The 22,500-nt window shown below is 43.3% G+C and overlaps 2 long non-coding RNA genes across 2 annotated transcripts in view; both read right to left on the reverse strand.

The window, feature by feature from the left end:
• LOC141755958 (uncharacterized) overlaps positions 1-22,500 on the reverse strand; it is a 169,766-nt gene that overhangs the window by 128,542 nt on the left and 18,724 nt on the right. The gene's annotated exons all lie outside the window — the stretch shown is intronic.
• LOC141756398 (uncharacterized) lies at positions 3,644-6,018 on the reverse strand. The gene is made up of 4 exons (XR_012591464.1): positions 5,684-6,018; positions 4,936-5,342; positions 4,433-4,771; positions 3,644-4,269 (listed from the first exon to the last, which is right to left on the reverse strand). It is a non-coding gene; the product is annotated as an uncharacterized LOC141756398 (long non-coding RNA).

Below are 22,500 nucleotides of genomic sequence, written 5' to 3' on the forward strand. Positions count from 1 at the left end.
CAGCTCTTAAAGCACAGGACAAAAAAACTAACTTGTACCACTATTACAATATTATCAAAAAATACAACTTTGATTTTGTTGTTTATGTTGTGCTTGTTTACTTTATAAGATACTGCAGGTTTAAACTATTTATTCTGACAGCTCATAAAGAAGTCCGACAAACAGGATCATCAACGAGGAGAGACGGGAAATATAAAACATTCATCCACAACGTTTACTTTACTCAAACTGCTTTTTCAGTTACAGCAAAAGGACTGATCTCCCTCCAGATATTAGAGACATGTTGTCTCATCAGGAACCTCTCTGCCCCGTCAGAAGCTGCTCTTTCCCTCTCCTCTTCTCTCTCCTCTTCCTCTCCTCTCCTCTTCCTCTCCTCTCCTCTCTCCTCCTCTCTCTCTCTCCTCTTCTCTCTCCTCTTCTCTCTCCTCTCTCCTCTCCTCTCTCCTCTTCTCTCTCCTCTCCTCTTCTCTCTCCTCTTCTCTCTCCTCTTCTCTCTCCTCTCCTCTTCTCTCCTCTTCTCTCTCCTCTCCTCTCCTCTCTCCTCTTCTCTCTCCTCTCCTCTTCTCTCCCCTCTCCTCTTCTCTCTTCTCTCTCCTCTCCTCTTCTCTCTCCTCTCCTCTCTCCTCTCCTCTCCTCTCTCCTCTCCTCTCTCCTCTCCTCTTCTCTTCTCCTCTCTCCTCTCCTCTTCTCTCTCCTCTTCTCTCTCCTCTCTCCTCTCCTCTCCTCTTCTCTCTCCTCTTCTCTCTCCTCTCCTCTCCTCTCTCCTCTCCTCTCCTCTTCTCTCTCCTCTCCTCTTCTCTTCTCTCTCCTCTCCTCTTCTCTCTCCTCTCCTCTTCTCTCTCCTCTTCTCTCTCCTCTCTCCTCTCCTCTCTCCTCTTCTCTCTCCTCTTCTCTCTCCTCTCCTCTTCTCTCTCCTCTCCTCTTCTCTCTCCTCTTCTCTCTCCTCTCCTCTCCTCTCTCTCCTCTCCTCTTCTCTCCTCTTCTCTCTCCTCTCTCTCCTCTCCTCTCCTCTCCTCTCTTCTCTCTCCTCTCCTCTTCTCTCTCCTCTTCTCTCTCCTCTCCTCTCCTCTCTCCTCTTCTCTCTCCTCTCCTCTTCTCTCTCCTCTCCTCTCTCCTCTCCTCTCCTCTCTCCTCTCCTCTTCTCTCTCCTCTCTCCTCTCCTCTCCTCTTCTCTCTCCTCTTCTCTCTCCTCTCTCCTCTCCTCTCTCCTCTCCTCTTCTCTCTCCTCTCCTCTCTCCTCTCCTCTTCTCTCTCCTCTCCTCTCCTCTCTCCTCTCCTCTCCTCTCTCCTCTCCTCTTCTCTTCTCCTCTCTCCTCTCCTCTTCTCTCTCCTCTTCTCTCTCCTCTCTCCTCTCCTCTCCTCTTCTCTCTCCTCTTCTCTCTCCTCTCTCCTCTCCTCTCTCCTCTCCTCTCCCCTCTTCTCTCTCCTCTCCTCTCCTCTCTCCTCTCCTCTCCTCTCCTCTCCTCTTCTCTCTCCTCTTCCTCTCCTCTCCTCTCATCTCTTCTCTCTCCTCTCCTCTCCTCTCTCCTCTCCTCTCTCCTCTCCTATATGTATGTGAACTGGTACGAGCTGCTGGTTCACACACTGGGAAACTGGTTGCTACGGTTTTGTGTATTGAATTGTGTAATGTTCTATGTTGGTTAGGTGGACTGGGGTTCTGTGTAATGGCGAACAGAACGGTTCTGTGGTTTTGGGGTGATTCTAGTGGGTTGGGGTGGTGGAAGGTTCTGGGTGAGTGGATGTGTGAGTGTGTGAGTGAAGGTGTGTGGACGGGTGAAAGAGTTGGGCTGTTTTTAGGTGTGTATTTTTTCAATCTGTTTCCCCCCTAGGTTGTCTTCAACTGCGGGGTTTTAAGTGCGATGTTTAATTAAAGAACATCAAAAGTCATCAAAAGTCTCCTCTCCTCTCCTCTTCTCTCTCCTCTTCTCTCTCCTCTCCTCTCCTCTCCTCTCTCCTCTTCTCTCTCCTCTCCTCTCCTCTCTCCTCTTCCTCTCCTCTCCTCTCCTCTCTCTCCTCTCCTCTCCTCTCCTCTTCTCTCTCCTCTCTCCTCTCCTCTCCTCTCTCCTCTCCTCTTCTCTCTCCTCTTCTCTCTCCTCTCCTCTCCTCTCTCCTCTTCTCTCTCCTCTCCTCTCTCCTCTCTCCTCTCCTCTCCTCTCTCCTCTCCTCTCCTCTTCTCTCTCCTCTTCTCTCTCCTCTCCTCTCCTCTCCTCTCCTCTCCTCTCCTCTCTCCTCTCCTCTCTCCTCTCCTCTCCTCTCTCCTCTTCTCTCTCCTCTTCCTCTCCTCTCATCTCTCTCCTCTTCTCTCTCCTCTTCCTCTCCTCTCATCTTCCCTCGCCACTCTGCTGCTCTGCAGCCGCTCTGTGAGCGTCACTGGCCGGCTCTCCAGCGAGCTACGCCCGCGGGTGATTGTGGAGCTTTTTAACTCCAAAAAGGCAAATAAACACAGTTTCCTGTTAATTTATAATGGACATCTGTGTTGTGATATTTAAACAAACTATCCGTCAACAAGGAAATCAAAGCCTCTCGTCTACAGACCGGTCTCTAGAGAGCTCCAGCAGCTCATAGCGGTCTCTGAGCGTGACTACCCGGCTTGCTGGCAGCGACCCGGGCAGGCGCTCGCTGGCTGTCACGGTATTCTGTGGAGCTTCTAAACTCCGACAACGGTGGAACAAATGTTCGATTCGCCATCTAACTTCGTAAAACTGCCGATATTAATAATCTACACAGTTGATTTCTCGCCTCAAAAACGTTCAGAAGTGAATTTAGTGATGAAATGGCTACAGAAAACGTAAAAAAAGAGCAGCTTCTGGCTGCTGTTTTTATACCCGTAGCCTGTGCTGCTCCGCCGCTTTGCATTGTGGGATACAGTAGGCGAGATAGACTGGTCCGATGCAGACTGGAGAATTTTTCCAAATCAGTACGTCATCCGGGTATTTCTGGCATACTGGAGATTTTGCTTTTGTTCGCATACTGCATACTACATACTACATTTTGGCCAAATCAGTACGTACTACTAGTATAGTATGCGGTTTCGAAAACAGCCAGAGTCTAAATGCTTCACTACATCAATGTAAAACTGCAACGGTATTATTTCCTGAAAAACACATGATGCTTAGTGTCTGGCAACCACTTGTTGTGAAGTGAATGTAACGGGGAGGGAGAATGTGACATCTAGTGGCTGAATGTTATCAATGTTATCAATAGCACCTTTAAGCCCAACCATGATGTTTCCCCTTACCTTAACTAAGTGGTTTTGTTGCCCCCTGCTGGTACTGCACGTTAATACAGGCGTGTAACATTCACGTCTCTGTGAGTCAAAACGTGAGGTCTATTACACACTGTCCTCTGGTGGACAGGTGGGTCTATTACACGCTGTCCTCTGGTGGACAGGTGGGTCTATTACACACTGTCCTCTGGTGGACAGGTGGGTCTATTACACACTGTCCTCTGGTGGACAGGTGGGTCTATTACACGCTGTCCTCTGGTGGACAGGTGGGTCTATTACACACTGTCCTCTGGTGGACAGGTGGGTCTATTACACGCTGTCCTCTGGTGGACAGGTGGGTCTATTACACACTGTCCTCTGGTGGACAGGTGGGTCTATTACACACTGTCCTCTGGTGGACAGGTGGGTCTATTACACACTGTCCTCTGGTGGACAGGTGGGTCTATTACACTCTGTCCTCTGGTGGACAGGTGGGTCTATTACACTCTGTCCTCTGGTGGACAGGTGGGTCTATTACACGCCATCCTCTGGTGGACAGGTGGGTCTATTACACGCTGTGGTGTGATATCTTGTTAGGTGCTGTTACCTGCTTCTGTGCAGTTTCCACATGTTGTTGTTGGTGATTCTGTTGCTGTCTCCTCACCTGAACACATGAACACAACTCAACTAACTGTTGTGATGTCAGATATTAAAACTTCAAATCCATCAACAAATATTTAGATCATAATTCACATCAGTCTGAAGTGACTTTAAACAGCTCAACATGTTCTCACCTGAGAGTCTGAAGGGAAACAGCTGAGGTGTTCTAGTGAAACGATCAGTCACATTACACATCAATGACTGATAGCTTGATGTGTGAATGTAATGAGACGTCCTGAAGGTCACAGAGGCTGAGCAGAGAGACTGTGATGTCTTTAGATCTCCGTTGTCTTTTTCCACATCTTGACCTTGAAACAGCCACTTCACTGTGTGTTTACATCGTCTATATAATATTGACACAGAGCAGTTTAACGTCACCTCATCAGAGTTCTTCTGTTCAGTCACTGGTGAAGACGGAGATATTGAGAGAGAAAGACAACAAGAGTTAAATTAACTTCATCACTGTAATCAGAATGATTGTAATGTTTCAGTATATTGTTCTAACGAGACAGTTTGAAGACATGATGATGTAAATACATCAATACATAATAATAAAGAAATACTCACTGGTAACAAAAGACAGATAAACCACAGCATCTAGACCTAGTCGTTGTCCTGATCTGATCTGTCTGCAGGTGTATTGACCAACATCTTCCTCCTCTGTGAGCTTCTTTATAACCAGAGAACAGTTCTCTGTGACACTCAGTCTGTCTGATTTATCTTCAGCCTGTTCATCAATCTGTCCATCTGTAACCAGCACTACTGCTGGTCTGCTGCTTGAATCAACGTAGATCCATGCAGTACTGTCACAGTTATTCTGATCATCTATCACACTGTTACAAGGCAAAGTGATTTCATCTCCATCTCTGACAGCGAGGGAGAGGAATCTCTGTCCGGTTGCTGCTCCTGAGAAGACGAGAGAGAAATAAACGTCTGTTAGTGTGACGATTATTTCTTTATCTTTGGTTAGCAAGAGTTCCTTAAACACACCATGTTGACAACAACACATTAGTCTTAGTTAATAATATATAGATAATAAAGTTACATAAGTCATATATGTGTATTCTTACCTGTAAACTGAAGCAGCAGCATCAGAAATAAAGCCGTTTGAATCCCTCTGAACTCATCCATGGTGATTCTCTGTCTCTGTGCTTCTTCTATCTCTTGTTCTGAAGCTCTGAACTGTTTCTGAAACAGAGCTTTAGTAGAGAGATGCTGCATCCACTTCCTGTCATTAGTATGATGTCACTTCCTCATTTAGACCGTTTTACATTCTCTCGGAAGTCGACGTCCAAAAAGCCGAAAACTCTGATACAGTTTTCACTTTTACATTTTTAAATTTCCTCTCAATAAGTTTCTGCGTTCATTGATCTGATCTGATGCTGCAGCAAACAAACTGTTAAGACTCATGTTGAGTCTCCAGTTCACACTGTGTCCACTCCCATGATGCACCTGTGATGCTGACGTGTTTCACCTCCTGAAGAGAAGAAGAAGAAGAAGAAGAAGAAGAAGATGAAGATGAAGATGACGACAGAGGAAGATGAAGACAGAGGAAGATGAAGACAGAGGAAGATGATGACAGAGGAAGATGATCGTGTGAAGATTGTTAGTTTAGATAGATGTTGAGCGGTGATGTTTCCTTTAGATGGTGTTTCTTAGAAAACAGACAGGACTCACGGTCAGTGGTGGAAGAAGTACTCACATCATTTACTGAAGTAAACGTACTAATACCACAGTGTAGAAATACTCTGTTACAAGTACAAGTCAAAATCTTACTTGAGTAAAAGTATGTAAGTATCAGCATCAAAATATACTTACAGTAAAGGAACTTGTTGGGCAGAATTGTCCCTTTCAGAGAGTTTATATTATTATATATTATATTATTATTTATCTATTTGACAGGGACATGTCAGGTTATCACAGGAAAACAGGTTTGGACCAGGTCAGTGCAGGTAAAGATGAGGAGATGCAGCAGAGTTCACATTATCTTAATAAAGGAAAAAAGCTTACAGAGTTTGATCCAGGCAGGAAGGGAACTATGAACCAATCCACAAAGTAAAGTGACTAAAGGTTGTCTAGGAATATAAAACACTGAATAACAGACTCTGTCTGGTGTAACACCACACACAGAGAGAGACGACACACTGACAAAGACACAGAGACTAAATCCACCAGGTGAGCCAGGTGACTGAACACAGCTGGAACACATCAGGGCGGGGCACACAATCACAAAAGGCGGGAAGTAAAATCAGACAAGACACAAGAGGAGTGAATTTTCAAAATAAAACAGGAAATAAACTACAAAAGCCCAGGACCGTGACAGGACATCACATGTAGGCATTGTTACATTTAGTTAAAGTAATAATGTATATAGGACTTCTAGCCGTAGCTAATGAGCAGACCTCGTGCCTGGTTAGGCTTTTAAGAAAAAAATATATACATAATACCACATCACACATAAATATTACAACATGGTACATTACAATCAATTTACATATGCATGTTCCCAATCAATAATCAGTGATTTACTGATGCAACTCTGAAATATAGTGGAGTAGAAGTACTACACTTTGGCGAGGAAAAACTGTCATAACCATTTTCAAAGGGGTCCCTTGACCTCTGACCTCCAGATCAGTGAATGTAAATGGGTTCTATGGGTACCCACGAGTCTCCCCTTTACAGACATGCCCACTTTATGATCATCACATGCAGTTTGGGGCAAGTCATAGTCAAGTCAGCACACTGACACACTGACAGCTGTTGTTGCCTGTTGGGCTGCAGTTTGCCATGTTATGATCGGAGCATATTGTTTTATGCTAAATGCAGTACCTGTGAGGGTTTCTGGATCAATATCTGTTATTGATCTGTGTTGTTCATTGATTAACAATAATAAATATATACATACATTTACATAAAGCAGCATATTTGTCCGCTCCCATGTTGATAAGAGGATTAAATACTGGACTAATCTCCTTTAAGGTTCATTTAGAACAGATAAAATGTCCATATCAGGTAGGAGGACTGTGATAGAGAAGTGTTGCTCATCATCAGAGGGTAAAACCTCCAGACTTCTGCTGCTGTTGTTACACAACACTTCCCCTTCACTTCTCAGAAAATAACACTGAGCTGCAACGATGAATTAACTAATTCTCTAACCACTAATATGTCAACATGTTTCTCCAGTACGACCGCATTGCACCACTGACGTCTAATTCTGGTGGCCGAGAAGATGGACTCACTGAAACCATGAAGATTCTATGCAGATGAACTACTGTACGGACATGTGATTAATCAAGATTCAATATTTCAATTGATTGACGTCCCCAGTTTAATCAAACAGCCTGTTTGATCACTTCTTCTACAGTCTGTTAATTAACCTGCTGCACCACCATCACCTGGTCTCTATCTGCTGGAACTGGTCTCTATCTGCTGGAACTGGTCTCTATGTGCTGTTACTGGTCTCTATGTGCTGTTACTGGTCTCTATGTCCTGTTACTGGTCTCTATGTCCTGTTACTGGTCTCTATGTCCTGTAACTGGTCTCTATGTCCTGTAACTGGTCTCTATGTGCTGTAACTGGTCTCTATGTGCTGTTACTGGTCTCTATGTGCTGTAACTGGTCTCTATGTCCTGTAACTGGTCTCTATGTGCTGTAACTGGTCTCTATGTCCTGTAACTGGTCTCTATGTGCTGTAACTGGTCTCTATGTACTGTAACTGGTCTCTATCTGCTGGAACTGGTCTCTATGTGCTGTAACTGGTCTCTATGTACTGTAACTGGTCTCTATCTGCTGGAACTGGTCTCTATGTACTGTAACTGGTCTCTATCTGCTGGAACTGGTCTCTATCTGCTGTAACTGGTCTCTATGTCCTGTAACTGGTCTCTATGTGCTGTAACTGGTCTCTATCTGCTGGAACTGGTCTCTATGTGCTGTTACTGGTCTCTATGTGCTGTTACTGGTCTCTATGTCCTGTTACTGGTCTCTATGTCCTGTTACTGGTCTCTATGTCCTGTAACTGGTCTCTATGTCCTGTAACTGGTCTCTATGTGCTGTAACTGGTCTCTATGTGCTGTTACTGGTCTCTATGTCCTGTAACTGGTCTCTATGTCCTGTAACTGGTCTCTATGTGCTGTAACTGGTCTCTATGTGCTGTTACTGGTCTCTATGTCCTGTAACTGGTCTCTATGTGCTGTTACTGGTCTCTATCTGCTGTAACTGGTCTCTATGTCCTGTAGCTGGTCTCTATCTGCTGTAACTGGTCTCTATGTACTGTAACTGGTCTCTATGTGCTGTAACTGGTCTCTATGTACTGTAACTGGTCTCTATGTCCTGTAGCTGGTCTCTATCTGCTGTAACTGGTCTCTATGTCCTGTAGCTGGTCTCTATCTGCTGTAACTGGTCTCTATGTCCTGTAGCTGGTCTCTATCTGCTGTAACTGGTCTCTATGTACTGTAACTGGTCTCTATGTGCTGTAACTGGTCTCTATGTACTGTAACTGGTCTCTATGTGCTGTAACTGGTCTCTATGTCCTGTTACTGGTCTCTATGTGCTGTAACTGGTCTCTATGTGCTGTAACTGGTCTCTATGTGCTGTAACTGGTCTCTATGTGCTGTTACTGGTCTCTATGTGCTGTAACTGGTCTCTATGTCCTGTAACTGGTCTCTATGTGCTGTAACTGGTCTCTATCTGCTGTAACTGGTCTCTATGTCCTGTAACTGGTCTCTATGTGCTGTAACTGGTCTCTATGTGCTGTAACTGGTCTCTATGTGCTGTAACTGGTCTCTATGTCCTGTAACTGGTCTCTATGTGCTGTAACTGGTCTCTATGTCCTGTAACTGGTCTCTATGTGCTGTTACTGGTCTCTATGTGCTGTTACTGGTCTCTATGTGCTGTTACTGGTCTCTATGTCCTGTAACTGGTCTCTATGTGCTGTTACTGGTCTCTATGTACTGTAACTGGTCTCTATGTCCTGTAACTGGTCTCTATGTACTGTAACTGGTCTCTATGTGCTGTTACTGGTCTCTATGTCCTGTAACTGGTCTCTATGTGCTGTTACTGGTCTCTATGTACTGTAACTGGTCTCTATGTCCTGTAACTGGTCTCTATGTGCTGTAACTGGTCTCTATGTACTGTTACTGGTCTCTATGTCCTGTAACTGGTCTCTATGTGCTGTAACTGGTCTCTATGTCCTGTAACTGGTCTCTATGTGCTGTTACTGGTCTCTATGTGCTGTTACTGGTCTCTATGTGCTGTTACTGGTCTCTATGTCCTGTAACTGGTCTCTATGTGCTGTTACTGGTCTCTATGTACTGTAACTGGTCTCTATGTGCTGTAACTGGTCTCTATGTGCTGTAACTGGTCTCTATGTCCTGTAACTGGTCTCTATGTGCTGTAACTGGTCTCTATGTCCTGTAACTGGTCTCTATGTGCTGTTACTGGTCTCTATGTGCTGTAACTGGTCTCTATGTGCTGTTACTGGTCTCTATGTCCTGTAACTGGTCTCTATGTGCTGTTACTGGTCTCTATGTACTGTAACTGGTCTCTATGTCCTGTAACTGGTCTCTATGTGCTGTAACTGGTCTCTATGTGCTGTAACTGGTCTCTATGTGCTGTTACTGGTCTCTATGTGCTGTTACTGGTCTCTATGTGCTGTAACTGGTCTCTATGTGCTGTTACTGGTCTCTATGTCCTGTAACTGGTCTCTATGTGCTGTTACTGGTCTCTATGTACTGTAACTGGTCTCTATGTCCTGTAACTGGTCTCTATGTACTGTAACTGGTCTCTATGTGCTGTTACTGGTCTCTATGTCCTGTAACTGGTCTCTATGTACTGTAACTGGTCTCTATGTGCTGTAACTGGTCTCTATGTCCTGTAACTGGTCTCTATGTACTGTAACTGGTCTCTATGTGCTGTAACTGGTTTCTATGTACTGTAACTGGTCTCTATCTGCTGTAACTGGTCTCTATCTGCTGTAACTGGTCTCTATGTACTGTAACTGGTCTCTATGTCCTGTAACTGGTCTCTATGTCCTGTAACTGGTCTCTATGTGCTGTAACTGGTCTCTATGTGCTGTAACTGGTCTCTATGTGCTGTAACTGGTCTCTATGTACTGTAACTGGTCTCTATCTGCTGGAACTGGTCTCTATGTGCTGTAACTGGTCTCTATGTACTGTAACTGGTCTCTATCTGCTGGAACTGGTCTCTATGTACTGTAACTGGTCTCTATCTGCTGGAACTGGTCTCTATCTGCTGTAACTGGTCTCTATGTCCTGTAACTGGTCTCTATGTGCTGTAACTGGTCTCTATCTGCTGGAACTGGTCTCTATGTGCTGTTACTGGTCTCTATGTGCTGTTACTGGTCTCTATGTCCTGTTACTGGTCTCTATGTCCTGTTACTGGTCTCTATGTCCTGTAACTGGTCTCTATGTCCTGTAACTGGTCTCTATGTGCTGTAACTGGTCTCTATGTGCTGTTACTGGTCTCTATGTCCTGTAACTGGTCTCTATGTCCTGTAACTGGTCTCTATGTGCTGTAACTGGTCTCTATGTGCTGTTACTGGTCTCTATGTCCTGTAACTGGTCTCTATGTGCTGTAACTGGTCTCTATGTGCTGTAACTGGTCTCTATGTGCTGTAACTGGTCTCTATGTGCTGTTACTGGTCTCTATGTGCTGTAACTGGTCTCTATGTCCTGTAACTGGTCTCTATGTGCTGTAACTGGTCTCTATCTGCTGTAACTGGTCTCTATGTCCTGTAACTGGTCTCTATGTGCTGTAACTGGTCTCTATGTGCTGTAACTGGTCTCTATGTGCTGTAACTGGTCTCTATGTCCTGTAACTGGTCTCTATGTGCTGTAACTGGTCTCTATGTCCTGTAACTGGTCTCTATGTGCTGTTACTGGTCTCTATGTGCTGTTACTGGTCTCTATGTGCTGTTACTGGTCTCTATGTCCTGTAACTGGTCTCTATGTGCTGTTACTGGTCTCTATGTACTGTAACTGGTCTCTATGTCCTGTAACTGGTCTCTATGTACTGTAACTGGTCTCTATGTGCTGTTACTGGTCTCTATGTCCTGTAACTGGTCTCTATGTGCTGTTACTGGTCTCTATGTACTGTAACTGGTCTCTATGTACTGTAACTGGTCTCTATGTCCTGTAACTGGTCTCTATGTACTGTAACTGGTCTCTATGTGCTGTTACTGGTCTCTATGTCCTGTAACTGGTCTCTATGTACTGTAACTGGTCTCTATGTGCTGTAACTGGTCTCTATGTACTGTTACTGGTCTCTATGTGCTGTAACTGGTCTCTATGTGCTGTTACTGGTCTCTATGTCCTGTAACTGGTCTCTATGTGCTGTTACTGGTCTCTATGTACTGTAACTGGTCTCTATGTCCTGTAACTGGTCTCTATGTACTGTAACTGGTCTCTATGTGCTGTAACTGGTCTCTATGTGCTGTAACTGGTCTCTATGTCCTGTAACTGGTCTCTATGTACTGTAACTGGTCTCTATGTGCTGTAACTGGTTTCTATGTACTGTAACTGGTCTCTATCTGCTGTAACTGGTCTCTATCTGCTGTAACTGGTCTCTATGTACTGTAACTGGTCTCTATGTGCTGTAACTGGTCTCTATGTACTGTAACTGGTCTCTATGTGCTGTAACTGGTCTCTATGTACTGTAACTGGTCTCTATGTGCTGTAACTGGTCTCTATGTGCTGTAACTGGTCTCTATGTACTGTTACTGGTCTCTATGTGCTGTAACTGGTCTCTATGTGCTGTAACTGGTCTCTATGTACTGTAACTGGTTTCTATGTACTGTAACTGGTCTCTATCTGCTGTAACTGGTCTCTATGTACTGTAACTGGTCTCTATGTGCTGTAACTGGTCTCTATGTGCTGTAACTGGTCTCTATGTGCTGTAACTGGTCTCTATGTGCTGTAACTGGTCTCTATGTGCTGTAACTGGTCTCTATGTGCTGTAACTGGTCTCTATGTACTGTAACTGGTCTCTATGTACTGTAACTGGTCTCTATGTGCTGTAACTGGTCTCTATGTACTGTAACTGGTCTCTATGTGCTGTAACTGGTCTCTATGTGCTGTAACTGGTCTCTATGTACTGTAACTGGTCTCTATGTCCTGTAACTGGTCTCTATGTACTGTAACTGGTCTCTATGTGCTGTAACTGGTCTCTATCTGCTGTAACTGGTCTCTATGTCCTGTAGCTGGTCTCTATCTGCTGTAACTGGTCTCTATGTCCTGTAGCTGGTCTCTATCTGCTGTAACTGGTCTCTATGTCCTGTAACTGGTCTCTATCTGCTGTAACTGGTCTCTATGTCCTGTAGCTGGTCTCTATCTGCTGTAACTGGTCTCTATGTACTGTAACTGGTCTCTATGTGCTGTAACTGGTCTCTATGTACTGTAACTGGTCTCTATGTGCTGTAACTGGTCTCTATGTCCTGTTACTGGTCTCTATGTGCTGTAACTGGTCTCTATGTGCTGTAACTGGTCTCTATGTGCTGTAACTGGTCTCTATGTCCTGTAGCTGGTCTCTATGTCCTGTAGCTGGTCTCTATGTCCTGTAGCTGGTCTCTATGTCCTGTAGCTGGTCTCTATGTCCTGTAGCTGGTCTCTATGTGCTGTAACTGGTCTCTATCTGCTGTAACTGGTCTCTATGTGCTGTAACTGGTCTCTATGTACTGTAACTGGTCTCTATGTGCTGTAACTGGTCTCTATGTACTGTAACTGGTCTCTATGTGCTGTAACTGGTCTCTATGTCCTGTTACTGGTCTCTATGTGCTGTAACTGGTCTCTATGTGCTGTAACTGGTCTCTATGTGCTGTAACTGGTCTCTATGTGCTGTAACTGGTCTCTATGTGCTGTAACTGGTCTCTATGTGCTGTAGCTGGTCTCTATGTCCTGTAGCTGGTCTCTATGTCCTGTAGCTGGTCTCTATGTCCTGTAGCTGGTCTCTATGTCCTGTAGCTGGTCTCTATGTCCTGTAGCTGGTCTCTATGTCCTGTAGCTGGTCTCTTTGTCCTGTAGCTGGTCTCTATGTCCTGTAGCTGGTCTCTATGTCCTGTAGCTGGTCTCTTTGGCCCTCACTGCATTAGACTGATATTCTATATACTTAGACTATAAACTGAGTTACCTTCATCACAATGATCAAATGTTTTGTGGCTCCAGACAGATTTTTAGTTTTTGCCTAAAATGGTTCTTTTGATAGTAAAGGTTGCCGAGCCCTGGCCTTCACAGAGGAGACGACATCATGACTCACTCTTTCATCTCTTCAGTTCAGTTTCATCACAGTCAACAATATAAATTCTCGTCATGTTACGTGTCTTTTCTAAAAATGTTTCGTTTTTTTTTTGTGGCGGCGGTTTGTCCTCTGACTTCTGTTGTAGTTGCATCATCTAACTTCCCTTTTTGTCTTTATTGCTCATCCTCCCACTCTCCAGACTGTACAGACTGTGAGACACAGTTCTATTTTACAGATGTCAGTGAGTGTAACGTTGTACAGTGTGTAGTGATCTCACCGTGTCCCGACTGCTCTCTGGAGCGGACTGAGTCACTGCAGGGTCTGAGGTCAGCTCCTGGACAAAAAGCATGTTACACTTCACTTAATGCACATGTGGGTACAAAACAAGCAACATCTGTACAATGTACTACAATGTATGCATCACACAGTATCAGTACGAGGACGGGTCTTCCGACAACCCCTCAGGTTGTCATCAGAAGCTGCCGAGCGAAGCAGCGACTGACAAGCAAGAGGGGGAAAGCGGAGGGGAGCGACACCTGGGGACGCCAGGTGTTGCTGTTGAGCCCTCTGGAGGTGTCGTGGGCTTATCAATGAATCACCGATGAAGGAGGGTGCCCACCTGATGACCCCGATGAAGTGATTACTCCTATCCACACTCACGACATCAAGGAAGTGCCGATTAAACTTGGGATTGTAATATAAAGTCCTACAAGCTCAACTGTATTATAAATTAAATACATTTTAAATTAAATTAAAATGAATTAAATTAGTATTTTTCTGTCGTCCCCGTCCACAGCACTGTACTGCTTTGCTTCGGTGTCGGTGCTCCTGTTTCTTTCTCCAAACTAGGGGCACACCGACCGTCATCTACTGTAGGTAAGATACCTACTAATGGATTAGTACCTCACACAACCCCACTGAGAAACACACTAACTATCCCACAGTCCTCTCAGTATCTTTTTTCTCCTAAATGTTAAAATGATTGCATATGAAATAATTACAGGTGATACAGAAAACATCGAATCAATCTTTAACTGTGAACTCTGACACGTTTTATTTATTTATGTGATGTTTATGTTATGCGGATAAAACTTGACAAGAAAATACACACAAAAACAGAAACGATGATATGATTATAAACTCAATAAGCAGCATCAGACCCTGACTACAGTTCCTCATGTTTATGAGGGAGAAACCCGGAGAGGTCACTGAGCACCGACCAGGTTTCTGGTTATTTAGGCAAACACCACTGAGCCCAATACAGAGGCCGACAGCAAGTTTACAAATTAAAATATATCATATATTCAGTAGCTGATGTGTGAATTATTTACAGGGGGAAGGGGGAAGCTATAATATAGAGAATATTATAATATTATAGATCCAAGATGAAACTGACAGAAGGGCAGAAATCTGTCTGCTACTTCAGCACCACGGACAGCGACATGGATTTATGGTCAGCTCAGTCAGACTGCTGATGTTTCAGAGCAACGGATCCTCAAACAACGGTTCCTATAGAATCTTACGGGCAATCATTTCTCATTTTTCGTGTGTTTTCCTACAAATGTCCAGCCACACGTGACGCATGTCTCAATTTCTGCTTGTTACATACATACGGTCTCAAAATAAACTTCCATTTTTACAGGAAACAACTTGGTCAGATTTAGGCAATACAACTACTTAGTTAGGTTAAGGATTTGGGTTACAATAACTACGGAATTGGGGTTACTTAAGTACGGAAATTACGTGACTAATAAATGAACGTTAACTTCTGGTTTCACACGGGACATGATCAGCGGCCTCCTGGTGAAAGTCTGGTGTTTTTTGACCCACCGATCCACCCCGACCTCCTCCCTACGCACCGCTTAGTCGCTCTTTATACTTCCTGGTTCACTATTACATGAATTAAACACACATTGATTTTGCGGGATATATATACGAAGTTCAACAAAAATAAATGAACTGATATTGTGAGGATATGCAAGAAGGAATATTATACCACATTAGTAGAAAATAAAAACAACATCAAAGAGATATGGAATATATTAAACAGTATTATTAGAAACCGTTCGACTAGCTCAAGTTACCCTGGATATTTTATGGGGACAAACATCATATCACTAATTACAGGCCTGTATCTTTACTTTGCCAGTTCTCTAAGATATTGGAGAAACTGTTCATTGGAAGATTAGATAACTTCATTGAAAAGCACCATTTACTGACAGACAGTCAATACGAGCAATGGCATTAATGGAGCCAACAGAAGAAATAACCAGTTGTATTGATCACAAGAAGTGCAGTAGGAGTATTTATAGATTTTTTAAAAAGCATTTGACACCATTGATCATGATATATTATTCTATAAAATGTAAAGGTATGGTATAAGAGGGGTAGTGCTGAACTGGTTGAGAAGCTTTTTTAGGAAACAGGCAGCAGTACGTGCAAATAGGTGATTACAAATCAACATGCTCAGGTATTACTAGTGGGGTCCCACAGGGGTCAGTATTGGGTCCAAACTGTTTATTATGTATATAAATGACATATTTAGGGTATCAAGGACACTGAATTTTGTTTTATTTGCGGATGACACTAATATGTTTTGTTCTGGGGAAAAACTGCAGCAGCTTTTGGAGGTGGCCACAACAGAAATCAGAAAATTGCAACGGTGGTTTGACAGAAACAAATTGTCATTCAATTTGGACAAAACTAAATTTATGTTATTTGGAAACCAAAAAATAGACATACAAGTAAAAAAGATGATAGATTATGTTAATATTGAAAGAGTATATGAAAATACATTTCTGGGTGTAATACTGGACCACAAAATCTGCTGGAAACCTGTAATGGAAAATTCTGTAAGAACAAAGCTGGCGAAGAGCGTAGCAGTTTTAGGGAAAACAAGACACATCCTGGAGCATAAATCACTGCACATTCTGTATTCTTCACTTCTATCACCATATCTGAATTACTGTGTGGAAGTTTGGGGTAACACTTATAAAAGCAACTTACAACCATTATGCATATACAGAAGAGAGCAATCAGGAGAGTAAATAATGTGGGATATAAGGAACACACAAACACACTGTTTTTAAAGTCACATGCATTAAAATTCATGGATTTGGTCAAATTTAAAACCTCAATAATTATGTTGAAGCAAGAAATAATTCACTTCCAGGCAATATTCAAATGTTTTGTGTTCGTACAACAAAGAAGAGTATTACACATATACACATATACATATATATATGTATATATATATATATATACATATATATATGTGTGTGTGTGTATTTCAGTCTGTGCGGTGGATTTGTGGAATGGGTTAGGTGATGGGTTGAAGCGGAGCACAAATATAAATCACTTTAAAAAGCTATACAAAAAGGGATATTTTTGGGAGGAATGGATGAGGAGGAGTTGTGATAAGGGTTGTGTTAAAGGTTGTGTTAAAGGTTGTGTTAAAGGTTAGTTATATACTATCTAACTCCGGATGGATATATGGGGTTGTAAATAAACTTGGGATGCTGTTCATATATTTAATTTGGGATGTAAATAAATCTTGGATAGTTTATATATTATATTATATTATCATTCTATGATATATGAGTTAATAGAGGAGAAGTGAGAAAGGGGGTATAGGGATATATAAGTTTTACTTCTACCTGCTCCTTTTCAGACACTATTACTCTTGTTTTGTTTGTTTTTATTTTGTTTTATGTTCAAAATAAAGTCATTCATTATCATTATTATAAAAGCTTTCACAAAATGAACAGTAGTAAGACATAGTCCTAATAAATCCAGATATTTAAACTAACCAGTCTAACGCTGACTTTCAGTTAGTGCTTCAAAGTAAAGATAATGAACTTATTGCTGTGTGTCACAATCATCATATCAGCGTTTCTATTGGCCCAAAGCTAACGTAGAGCTAGAGTGAAGATCCTGGTATCATAGTAAAGTATAAAACCTGATGAATCCATCAGTACCAACCAGGTCAGACCAGCTGGTCATGAAGGAGGTTAAATAACGCTCCAAACTTACACTAAATGTTGGAGAGGTAAAACTGTCATGTCCATGTTCAAAGGGGTCCCTTGACCTCTGACCTCCAGATCAGTGAATGTAAATGGGTTCTATGGGTACCCACGAGTCTCCCCTTTACAGACATGCCCACTTTATGATAATCACATGCAGTTTGGGGCAAGTCATAGTCAAGTCAGCACACTGACACACTGACAGCTGTTGTTGCCTGTTGGGCTGCAGTTTGCCATGTTATGATTGGAGCATATTGTTTTATGCTAAATGCAGTACCTGTGAGGGTTTCTGGATCAATATCTGTTATTGATTTGTGTTCATTGACTTCCAATAATAAATATTTACAAACATTTACATAAAGCAGCATATTAGTCCACTCCCATGTTGATAAGAGGATTAAATACTGGACTAATCTCCTTTAAGGTTCATTTAGAACAGATACAACATGTCCATTTCCTTATGTTCAGGTAGATCAGGTTGTTCAGGTGAATCAGGTGAATCAGGTGGATCAGGTGAATCAGGTGGATCAGGTAGATCAGGTGGATCAGGTAGATCAGGTTGTTCAGGTAGATCAGGTGAATCAGGTGAATCAGGTTGTTCAGGTAGATCAGGTGGATCAGGTAGATCAGGTAGATCAGGTGGATCAGGTACAGTAGGTGTAATAGAGAAGTGCTGCTCATCATCAGAGGGTAAAACCTCCAGATCTCTGCTGCTGTTGTCTCATTCTCACCTAAACTTCCCCTTCACTTCTCAGAAAATAACACTACGATGGAATGAGGAACAAACTATTTCTCAAACCACTAATATGTCATCATTTGTCTCCAGTACGTTTTGCATCAACTTCTGGTGGGTGAGAAGATGGACTCACTGAAGGGAACCAGAACAATCTGCACCAGACGGAAAGTTTCAAAATATCTGTTTTTGTGACCCAAAACTGTGTTAGCGTGACACGAGAGGTCACAACGTAGAGGACAATATGTGTTTTTAAACATACCTGTGTATGTGTAGACAGGGCTTTACTGTAGAGGAGTTTCTCATGGAGGAATCAAGACAAAGAGCAAAGTGCCAACAGCTGTGTTCAATCAGAGCTCCTCTCCTCGTTAGCTGGTCTGACTCGCCCACAGGGAGACGATACTCTACTTTACCTTCACTTAAAGTACTGGAACATTAACTTAACTTACAACAGTCAGTGCGGTACTCAAATTAAAATATGCACATACAATATACAATCACATGGTCTGCAAAAACACATGCAGCTACTATCTGAGCCTGTTCAGGTTGCAGACGAGTCACCGACCGGCACACTGAGAGGAAGTGTTGACAGACTGATCCTGATTCTGATAAAATGTATTTTTAACACATTCAGATATTCAGAACACTTCAGTAGGTGTCACATTACTCAGCTCAGTTCATCAGAAACACATCAGACAATGACTTCAGCTGCAAGTTAAAGCTAATTTAGATGAAGATGAGGTCATCGTAGTGGCGACTCCTGTCCGTCTCTATGTACCCCCGCTCTCTAATACCAGCCCTGTCTCCTGCAAAATCAGGTTTCCATACAACTAAACTGCATTCTCACTGAGCTTTTGAGTTTTCTCCTGGATAACGGTCGCAGTGTTAAACAGTGTTAAACACTTTTAAACGGTTTTAAACAGTGTTAAACACTTTTAAACACTTTTAAACACTTTTAAACACTTTTAAACGGTTTAAAATAGTTTTAAACATGTTGCAACAAAATGACTTGGTTAGGTTTAGTAGAAAGCATCGTGGTTTAGCTGATAATGACTACGGTTGTTAAGTTATTTAAGCTACGGACGTAAATTAAAATAAGTGAACATTGACACATGTTAAGTTGTTTCCGTACTAATTTCTACGTAGTTTACATACTTATTTTTAACCATGAAGTTTTTCCTTAACCTAACTAAGTGGTTTTGTTGCCTATAACGTAACTGTTATGTTACATAAGACGTTAAATGAAACACGAAGAGGCTAAAATGCGCCTCATGACATGCAGGATGTGCTTTTTTGCCTTTCATGAGTTTAAATTCTACTCTACACTTTTAGATCCTGATTGTTTTACTTAAATGTTTTAACAAGGTCAAATATTTTAGTGATCAGACGTCTGGATCTTCAGTTTTCAGTTGGCTGGTTGTGAACAGTCTGTACTGCTGGTGGCTAGCCGGTCACTAGTCACTAGCTTTACTACTTTTTAGTCAAGCTAACTACACCAACCAACACAACTGTTGGGCACAAAACAGTAAAGACTTGTCACATCCAGGTTTTTATATTGAAGCCTCCATTGACCTCTCCACCGGACTGCGCTGGATGCTGTCGGCTATCCCCAAAAATAGCCGAACTTGGAGGCGGGGTCTCCAGCCTCCATCAGACTCAAGAGGATGAGCGGCTCATCGACACGATGGCCACCACCCTTCCCTGGCTTGGTCCCTCTGTTGCCTCCGATCATCACACCGAGCCACGAGGAAGATCCCTGGCCCAGGCTTAGTGCTAAACCCAAGACACGGAAATGTTCCACACCAGCTGCCTCAGAGCGCTGGACGGTTGTCCGGGGTGACAAGAGACGAGGTGGGAACCCCTCCCGCACTCCTCCATCTGGGTCTATTCAGCTGGGAAACAGGGTCGAGGTGTTGGGAAAGCTGGAACAACATCAGGACACCAACAACCGGGTCCAGGAGCCCTCAGCCAGTCCAGCACAGCCGCTTCAAAGAACAGGTGGAGCCCCCCGGCCTGCAGGTTCTGCTCCCCGTGGACGGCACCGGTCCGGTCCAGGGTAACCAGCTCCAGGCCCTCAGGTCAGCCTCCACATTGGTTATAGGTGACTCCATCATTAGGAATGTCAGGTCAAACTCAGCAAGAACCCGCTGTTTCACTGTCCGTGACATAGCCCAAAAAGCTATTGAGGTTTCAGCCAACGAACCTCACATTTCTAGAGTCATTGTCCACGTCGGCACAAAGGATATCCGTAAACAGCAGTCTGAACCATTCAAATCTAACTTTATCCACTTGTTCACAGCGCTGAAAAGATCCGTGAGGAACATCTACGTGTCCGGTCCTATCCCCACCTGTGGTCGTGGCAGTGGGCGGTTCAGCAGGCTGCAGTCGCTGCACACCTGGCTGCACACCTGGCTCTCATCAAACTGCGCTGCCAACGGTGTTTCATTCATTGACTAGTTGAACGTCTTCTGGGAACGCAGGCAGCTATTCAGGAGTGACGCCTTCCATCCGAACTGGCTAGGAGCCAAACTACTGTCTGGAAACATTTCTTATTGTGTGGCCCACCTACAGTAGGTGTTCCATCAGCATGCAACGGAATCAATTCCCCGACGTCCACTCGGTCCACTGACTCGGACCTGTCCCAATACTACTGACGTCCTCGGGGTCCTAGCACCAGTCCATTTGGTTCCCCATGCGTCTTTTCTGCTGCTCATGTGGAGCCAGGAACCTTCTAGAGTCCCTATTAATTATCCAACTTCTAACACAGATTTTTACAATAAGTTAGCCAATTGCTCTGGACTGTTGAACTGGAGCTGCACTATAAGTACCACCCGGTCCAGTTGAACCACGGACAGTCTCATTCGGACACCACAACCTCTCAGACCTGCACAGAGCTCCCCCTGTCGGCCATTTCCAGTCTCTACAATCCCAGTCATCTACAACAACAGGCCTTACTGCCCCATAAGGCCTCAGGGGGGAGCCAATACCTGCAATCTACAACACTTTAAAAAGGATTCTGCTCATCTGTCCTCAAAGTTAATTGACACACACCAAAACATTGGCCTTCTAAACGCAACAAATCCTTCTTAATCAATGAACTAAATGTTGCTAATAACTTGTTTATGGTGACTGAGACTTGGTTGACTCCAGCGGACTCTACTGCTTTAGTAGAAGCTTCACCACCTGATTCTGAACACCTACATCGTCCTCGACCCTGGAAGAGAGGTGGCGGTTTAGCTGTTTTTTTACAAGAAATGTTTTAAGTGCTCTCCCATTTCCTTTGGTAATTTGAGTTCATTTGAAGTCTTGTGTTTTCTTATTACAGGCCCTGTTCCTTTACTGTGTATTTTAGTTTATAGACATCAAGGTACAACTACTTTATCACTGAATTTTCAGAACTTCTATCAATTGTTTTATCTAAGTATGACAGAGTGCTTATCTTAGGTGATTTTAATATCCATGTATGTTGCCCTTCACAGCCCAGGTCCAGTGAGTTCCTTGGTTTACTGGATTCTTTTACTCTTTCACAATCAGTTCAAGGACATACTCATTCTAAAGGTCATATTCTGGACTTAGTAGTTTCTTCTGGTTTCTCCCCAGAGAATGTAGAGTTAATAGATTTCCCAGTATCAGACCACAAAGCTGTTATTTTTAAAGCTCCTTTTCTTTCTTCTCCTGTTTTAAAACCTCATCGCATCATTCGGTCCCGCGTTGTTACCGCTGACTCCGCAGCCAAATTCAGTAATTATTTTATCCCCACTACAACTCCTCCACAAAATACGGATGAATTTTTAACCTCTTTTAACAGTCTCTCTTTCCATTCTTGACCGTATTGCCCCTATGAAAACCAGAAAGTCAAAACCAAACTCACTCCCATGGGTCAATGATCACACTCCATCCCTGAAACAACAGTGCACAAGACTTGAATGGAAGTTAACCAAGTCACTGCTATTCACAATACTCTTCAGGACCAGATGATAACATACCATATCAGCTCTGTTCTTAATGGACCAACCAGACCAGACCTAGAGCCGTGTAACGAATGGACAGAGACATTCGCTGCACATTTTGTCGGAAAGATAGAAAACATTCGGTCTCAAATTTCACCAAATCCACGAAATCTACCCACCATCAACATGAAATCTCTGCTGGTACATCTCAGAGACAAACTGTGTGTTCACTGCATGGTAATGAAGGAGCATGTGAGACAGTGACACAGTGTGGCTCAGAGTGGAGCTGTATGGAACAGAGGAAGAAGATGTACGCAGACAGACGAGCTGTCGGTTGTATTTACTATATGCTTGTAATTGATGTAGACTATATAGAACACCTCCAGACCTGTCCTCTGAGTAAAGACTGAGAAGCATTCTGTATTCCTGGAAGCAGTTGAACAGCAGAAACAAAGATCATTTCCTGCAGATATGAGGCAGGAGCAGTTTGGGTTGGACCCCCCTACGGCCCAGACCTCCACCACCGATGATGTCTCTGCCAAACGTACACAGAGACACAATGTGGATGTGTTTATTTTAGGATCAGTGCATTCCCAGGCCCCAGATGGATCCAGACCAAGACCACTATGTGGAAAAAGAATCACCACTGTTTCCATCTTTGCTCAATCTGTTTATGTGTGT

The sequence above is a fragment of the Sebastes fasciatus genome, chromosome 18 (assembly GCF_043250625.1).
Source record: "Sebastes fasciatus isolate fSebFas1 chromosome 18, fSebFas1.pri, whole genome shotgun sequence".
In the NCBI taxonomy this organism is placed as follows: Eukaryota; Metazoa; Chordata; class Actinopteri; order Perciformes; family Sebastidae; genus Sebastes; species Sebastes fasciatus.